Below are 7,600 nucleotides of genomic sequence, written 5' to 3'. Positions count from 1 at the left end.
TAACCCCAAAACCCGACATTTTCCTTCGACAGTCAACGGTGCCCCATTCCCTCTGTTGTGAACACAACCTCTTCCATCGTACCACTCAGCATAGCTGCACCTCCCAAAGCAGCGATTCCACTGATTTTCACCCTCGTGAAGACAACTGGAGCACCCGTGAACCTCCGTCATGTCTTCTCATCTGCCAAGATTTGTCACAGGGAGCTGCAAATCATACCACAAGTGAGTTGTAAAGGAAGAAAAGGGAACTATACAAGAGAGGCGAGGTCGATTGAGCTTCAAGTTATGCCAGTGATCTCTTCTCTATTCGGTAGGCAAAATCTTCTTCCGATTTCGACAGAAACCCTAGATTCTTGTTGCAGGTTTATGATTTCGGTTAGTGAATGTTTTGAGTTTGCATTTTTCTATTCTAATTTTGTAGAAAGCTGTGGATATATGTAGGTAGGGTTTTTTTGAGCCATTTTCGCTACTGTTTTTCGACTTCTACAGATTGGAGTGAATCGAAGCCGTATCTCGAAGATAGTAAGGGGAACGCCTGCAGGTAAGTGATTTTAACCATTATTGATTACCCTCACCTATGTTACTATTTCTCGATTTTTTTTTATTTGGAATGATTTTTCTTTCTCTGCACAAGTACTTCTCTGCTACTGTGGATTTCCATGCGCATGAAGTTTATGAGTCTAGTTTAATTTTGTTTAATTATTTTTTTGTTTTGTATTGTGCATTAGAAATCAGTTGACCAGATCAAGCGGCGATCTTACCTCGCCAGCTTTTTGGCAAGTCTTCTCTGGGAAGGAAAAAAAAAAAATTCTACAAGAAATGTTTCAAGAAACAAATGTTTATCAAACACCCGAAATTCCGTTTCTGTTCCAAAAAACAAAAATTTATATTTCTGCCGTTGAAACGGCCCTTACCCACCAATATGGCCACACAAAAAGGAGAAACCAACTTGTCTTCTGAGGTTTGTACGAGTTACCGACATATGGTTTAAGGACACTTCTATATTTTAAAACCACTGGGAAGTTTAATCCAGAGTATTTGCACAAGGTTCATCTCAACAGTTACAATACACTCCAAAAAAGAGTTAACTGAATACAAGGAAGTAAATGTTCTTATGAAGCTATCACAAATCCTGAACTCCTAATCCCCACCATGTGAGAAATTACAATCACTATCTTTGAGGCAATTTCCTTTCTCGTATTAGTAGTAGCAAGGCTTGATTTTTATATTATGATCAGCTTCTGATGGAGGGCCATGCTTGAGTTCACAGTATGGATTTGGACACATTTCAATCTTGTAGGGGCACATTTTCTTGCTTATTCTCTGATCCTGTCTGGCTCAGGCATCGGCACATAGTGTGGATAGTTGCAATTTCCTTGGCGTAGGTAGGGACATCCTACCATTTTGTATTGGGGCTGTAGTGACCTGAGTTCATACTGGTAGAGGTGCAGATTATCTTGACAAGTCTGAACTCTGAAGTTTTCCTCTACAAAGCGTGAGCTGTTGCTGGGTCTCAACCAACTCTTCTTGGTAACGTCTCAGTTCGTCACAGCATCTCCTCAATTGATCATGGGCCTATGAATCTCGTGATACTGTTGCAGGACCTGGTCGCTAAGTTGTTTTATCTCAAGTGGACGATGATCCATCTTTGGTAACTCTTGCTCTGCAAAGATTGAAAAGATAACAAAGCTAAGATCAGTTTAATAAATATCAAAGAACCTATAAGATTAAAAAGAAAAAGAAAAAAGAAAAAAAAAAAAACCAAGAAACAAAATAAGCTATTGAAAACCTCTAATGGTGAAATCCTCAAAGTGTTCTACTCGTTTCGTTTCCTGACTTGCTTTGAGCGATATCTGTATTTTCGAAAAGTGGGAAATGATTACATGCTGTTGCTCTTGAACAAGATAACAAAATTATGATCAATTCCTTTGTGATCGAACAAATTTCTTCTAAGAAAAGAAAAATAAACAATGAAGACAATAAAAAAAAAAAAAAAAGAGAAGCTATCGACAATCTCTAATGGCGAAATCCTCAGAGTGTTCTACTCGTTCTGCTTACAGACTTGCTTTGAGGGATATCTGTATTTTCGGAAAGCGGGAAAGCCAAGTGATTTAAAGAGAGGGAAAAGATTACTTTCCGATTCTGATTTCAGTGACTCGGACAATTCACGGTTGGTATAGGGGCACAAAGCGGTCTAAAGACACTTGCAATAAATCTAAGGTAAATCGGTCAGCATAGCTAACGAACTTGTTGCCTTGCTAGTGTTCAAGTCGTATGCTATGAAATCTATGATTGATTCTAGAGAATATAACTGAATTATAATGGATCTAAACTAGTGAGTGATCAAAATAAAAAGAAAATGCATTTAGATGGAAAATGAAACAATTTTTATACCATATGGATTCTTTTGCGATAGTTAATATACCATATGGATTCTAGTAATGCAATGTAGTTGGACTTCCCCAAACCCTATGGACGGTGTGGAAAAGTGGTTAAGGTTAAGCGACATGGATAGAATTCAAAATTTAGGAACAACGAATATAACATTTCAGAAAAATCTTATCTGTTATATCAAACTAGGCTATAACTAAAAGCTACACTAGATGAGCTTTATATGAAGGTTACTTCTCATTAATGCATATATATAAAACTACTTAGTTGTAGGCAATGAAAATTGATTTCCAGGCAACATCACCGTGAAATGTAGGTAAAGTATTTGGTTTCAAACGTTATCTCCAATATTTTGAAAAACTTAGGATAATGAAACTTTATAACCTCTAGCATGGCTAGGAGCTCTAAGGAAAGTACATGTATTTTCCTCGGCTATATATAGACAAGAACTGTCCTATGCACTGGGAAATCAAAACTATCATGATGATGTAAAATCATTCCATATCCTGAATAATAATACTCAATGGCTATATTCACCATCATGAGTCAAAATTAGAGTTTACCAGTTCCATTATATACAAGAACCAAAGATACATCTAGAAATAATGACTACTTCAAAGACTCCTTTTTATTGCAAATTAAATCATAGTTAGTATTCAATAAATGTACTTACTTGTTTCTTGGTTTCTATATACTATTATGCACTTTTAGATTCAAAATAGTATTCTAAAACATTATGGATGTTGCTTTCTCTTTATGGGTAACCAAGGTGCCCTCATTCGTTGCCATTAAATATATCCAAACAGTGAGAGAGAGCTCACCTGGGCATGCCTTTAATGTGATTGCCTAGTACATCACTTTGACCCTTTTTTTTCTACTGGAATAACTTAGTTGGGTTGCACACCTTATTTGATCAAGCATGCTCTCTACTTTTGTTCAACAATATTATTTGACTTTGGATTCATTTACACTTTCTTAAACATAGAAGTTCTTTAGTTGAAACCACCAAACATATCTGAAACCCTTCCCCAAAGTCATAGTTAATGCTTCCAAGCTAAGTATCACCCTCGTTGAATTATCATATATCATTTACATTGTTACACTATTTTAGAGATTAACATTAAAAAAAAAAATTGCCTTTTCAAATTCCATGCCGTCCCAACATGTTATGTACCAATATTGAGTTTACTATCACAAGTCAATGAGGACATATTAGTTAGATGACTACATGCAGTATGGGTCTCTCTCTCTCTTTCTCTCTCTCTCACACACACACACACCACACAAAAGCCACACGTGCAAATGCACGTGTGTTTTTACTAGTATATATATTACAAGAATTGATTGGAATCAGGCTTAGACTCGATTGAATATGATTTGAATCAGATGATTCACCTGGTCCAATTCAAATTCCACAAATCATGATGCTAATGGTTCGGCTGACCTAGTAGTTGTGGACTTGACATTTGGCCCACACTTCCCACCAGCCAAGCCACACAATATGGAACACCGAGGACCAGATCAATTTTATGCCAGATTACCTAGTCATGGTCATTTCGAATTTGTCCATCCCCATGAAATGAAAAAATGACATCTTTGTTGATGTTTCTTCGTACATTTCTATTGGCCTTCACATGCATGTGCAGGAACCGCTCTCCCGCTGAAAACATTTCTCAAAACTTTTATATTCATTATCCCAAATGATTATGCCACTAACTTCATTTTTATGGGAAGTTGTTCTCTCTATGTTAGCACTCCCGTGTTTCTCTCTCCTTCCTCAAACAAAGGTTAAAGATGCATACATGAGAAGAGAAAGATGGACATATAAAAGCGCTGTGTAGACCACGTTCCTTTACTTTTCCTTGATATTTCCTTTCTGCACAAAACTCCTTCTGTCTTTCAAATTCAGGAGAGATGATTCAATGATCGTTGGATTCCTCTATTCCAGAGACCAAGGCCCAAGCCCAGCCACCAACTAATCGAAAATAGAAAGAATGTAGGATCATGGAACGTGATTTGCCAATTAGCCAATTTGGCATGTGGGGTCGTTATGAATGTTCATTTTTATTTTTTTTTCCGAAAAGAATGTTCATGACTCCTAACCAAAAGCTAGAAGAAACAAATCAGAACCCTTCATATATTTGGTCAAAATATAATTAGGAGACCAGTGAGATGGTGCATGATAGTTTCTTTCATAGGAGTCTTCAACATCATTATTTTATTTCTTTTAGAGTTTGGTTAGATGTTGTTTGCAGGAATGTCGATAAAGCTCTCTCCTTGATTTCGGGGTCTGCTCCTTGCAAAGAGCATTCAAAACAGCCATTGGATCAATCTTCTACTTCGAGGACCCCTTCGGATGACTCGTTCACCATCTTTACTGATGCATCTATCTTCTTTTCTCCATAAAGCTGATGGATTGCTTGTCTCATTCTGGATCACAGGCGGTGCCTTTAAATGATTGCTTCTGATCATCTTGTTGTGATGCTACCATTGTTGGTAAGGTGCTTGCAGTCCTTTTTTTTTTTTTTTTTTTGTTAATAGAATGCAGTAGCACACTCTATTTCTAAATGGGCTATTAGCTACCTCTTACGGACATAAGAGGTTGGCAGATAGTCCATTCCTAAGCTGAATCGAAACAAGATTTTGGGGCGTCCACATGAATCATGTCAGAGGAGAAACCAAGAAAATAAAAGAGTTACAACACCATACTTCATGATCACAGCATGTAATTCTTTCTCCAAGTTCCCCCATCATTTGGGAAAATTCACATTTATGCTTGGCTTGGAGCAAACCAGATAGGGACCTAGGAAATATAGATTATGGTATTGTGTAGGCAATCGAGTTCTGATCTTAAACAAACCACCACTAACATTGTAACTGTCCCATGTTAATTAAAGAGGGGTGGCATAGATCAAAAGGTACAAGTTTTCCTTATGACACCTAAATCTATAAGAGAATGTTCTCAAGATTGTGGTCTAGATTGAAAGACATGCATAGCCTAGGCCTTATATCAAGTATGGCGTCGAATATGACTGATTGGAGGGAAAGTATTCATGTAATTGACCCCCATTTAGTTGGGTTAAGTGGAGTTATTGTCTATTGGTTTGATCCTTTTATTTTTTATTTTTAAGTTAACGTTATTGGTACTATTCAGAGTCTCAAGTACCCTCCCCTTATTCCTCCCTTAATTTCTTTTATTTCCTTTCAACACTAATCTGCCGTAAACCTTTCACCATCCCTTGTAATTTAGACCTAGAAATATAAAATATAGTTATATAATAGCATAAATTAATTAAAAGATTAATCAGAAAACATGAGTACATACACTTATATAATAACATAAATCAATGAAAATTGATCCACAAATTACTTATACATGATCAGATTGCAGGGAAGGGAGAATAAGATAGTTAAAAATATAAGGATTAGGTACAGATTCTAAGAAAAGAGTAAGGAGTGAGTGGAGGATTTAATTACTTACTGATGTCTACAATGACTTGGACCCACTTTCCTCCTCCTCCATCCACCCCTTAGCCTAAGAAATTATCTTTGGACAAGTAATTTGAATGCGGAAGTTCGCACAACTCTCACATGCATGGAACCACCTGTAGAAGAGGCTAAGGGTCACATCCATGTGGTCAAAGCTCTCTTGTCGAGCCCAGTAACCTGGCTAGAGCGCGCTGGTTAAGATAAGAAGGCAACAAAGAGGAATTATCCTTCCAAGTCTCATCAATGTGTTTGAACAATGTTCCATGATTCACAAAAGGGTTTGCCATTATGGATCAAGACATGATATTCTTAGGTTCATCTGAAGAAACAAAGGGCTCTTTTTGCTGGAGAATAGTTTGGGCCTACTTATTGTTGATGCGTTTATTGGTTACAAGGAATGCACAGTCATTCTGTAAAAACATAAGCATAACACTTCTATTCAAAGTAAAATGGAATCAACCACAACACAGGGGTTTTACGTGGTTTAACGAATGTGCCTACTCCTCAGAACAATACCCACACAGGGTTCATATATTGACCATTACACTCTTCTTGATTTGATTTTAATAATACAAAATTGAGGTTAGCTACTACCCAATATATACAGCTACAACTATGGGAGCCTAGATAATACTACACAAACATCAAACAACTTGTGAGCACCCACTCACAAGTCCCATACAAGCACTTTTTAAATGATAAAATTCAAACCCCCAGCACAATAACAATCTATAACTATACATACAACTCTATTCAACTTGCATAACTTAAAACAAATAGGGATTAAGAAACTTTACCTAATTGAACAAGTCACTTGAGCAAACTCATCATCATCACCAATTCTCCATCAAGAAGTGGGTTTCTTCAACATTGGGATACCACATACAACTTCTTTAATGCACATTGAAGTCCTTCTCGATATTCTAATCACCCACACAAGTACCTTTCCCTTCATTTTCAATTTTCTCTCATTCCCTAGCAAATACCACTTCTAATCTTCAGTAGACCTCACAAACCTTCTTTGACATCACATATGACTCCAATCAACACAAAAGAATTGGTTAAAGAGATTTAATGTATTTACACATCCAATCTCACATCTCACTTTGGCAAATCATCAAACACTTAGCCTTCAATAGATGTCATTAATTATCATTGACATTCAATTAGGTTTCAATGCACCCCAAGAATGGTAAAATGGAAGGATTCAGTGTTCACCCAATAGACATATCTACTCCCTTTTTGGGTTTCTTAAAAATCAGGGGCTTTAACTCCCCAAAATCTTCCTATTCCTGCACAGCCACGTTCTTGAGTTCAAATAGAGTACATCTAAAAAAATTGCTTTTGATTTGGACTTAAAATGAGAAAGTTACGCTCATTCCCGTGTACGAAGACATTTTGACAATTTTACCCATTCCAACGCAAAACTACACCAACCCTTCCCCTTGCGTGTGATCTGGTGTATATCCAAGGCATGAATGCGTGAACCTCATTGGCCTTTCATTACCCGATGCCGTGCTAATAGGCCACATGGCCTAATGGTTGTGCCATGGCGCTTTGCCAGAATCGCCCATGGCTGTGTGCCATGTATGTCTGTTACTGTCTTCATATTTTCGATTGGCATATAATTTCTTCAATTGATCTCATTCAAGTGGGAGAGACGGAATTGAAGGATACTGAGTCGATTGATCACGTTGACGATTCAGAGGAAATACCATAT

At 37.2% G+C, this 7,600-nt stretch overlaps 1 long non-coding RNA gene across 1 annotated transcript; it reads right to left on the bottom strand.

The window, feature by feature from the left end:
* Nucleotides 1-1,053: 1,053 nt before the first annotated feature.
* On the bottom strand, nucleotides 1,054-7,228 carry LOC122075529. Its single transcript, XR_006139292.1, has 3 exons — nucleotides 6,678-7,228; nucleotides 5,873-6,071; nucleotides 1,054-1,663 (listed from the first exon to the last, which is right to left on the bottom strand). It is a non-coding gene; the product is annotated as an uncharacterized LOC122075529 (long non-coding RNA).
* Nucleotides 7,229-7,600: the final 372 nt, after the last annotated feature.

This window comes from Macadamia integrifolia, chromosome 4 (assembly GCF_013358625.1).
Source record: "Macadamia integrifolia cultivar HAES 741 chromosome 4, SCU_Mint_v3, whole genome shotgun sequence".
NCBI classification, from domain to species: Eukaryota; Viridiplantae; Streptophyta; class Magnoliopsida; order Proteales; family Proteaceae; genus Macadamia; species Macadamia integrifolia.
The sequence above is the reverse complement of the archived record's forward strand: the minus strand, read 5'-3'. Positions and strand labels throughout refer to the sequence as shown.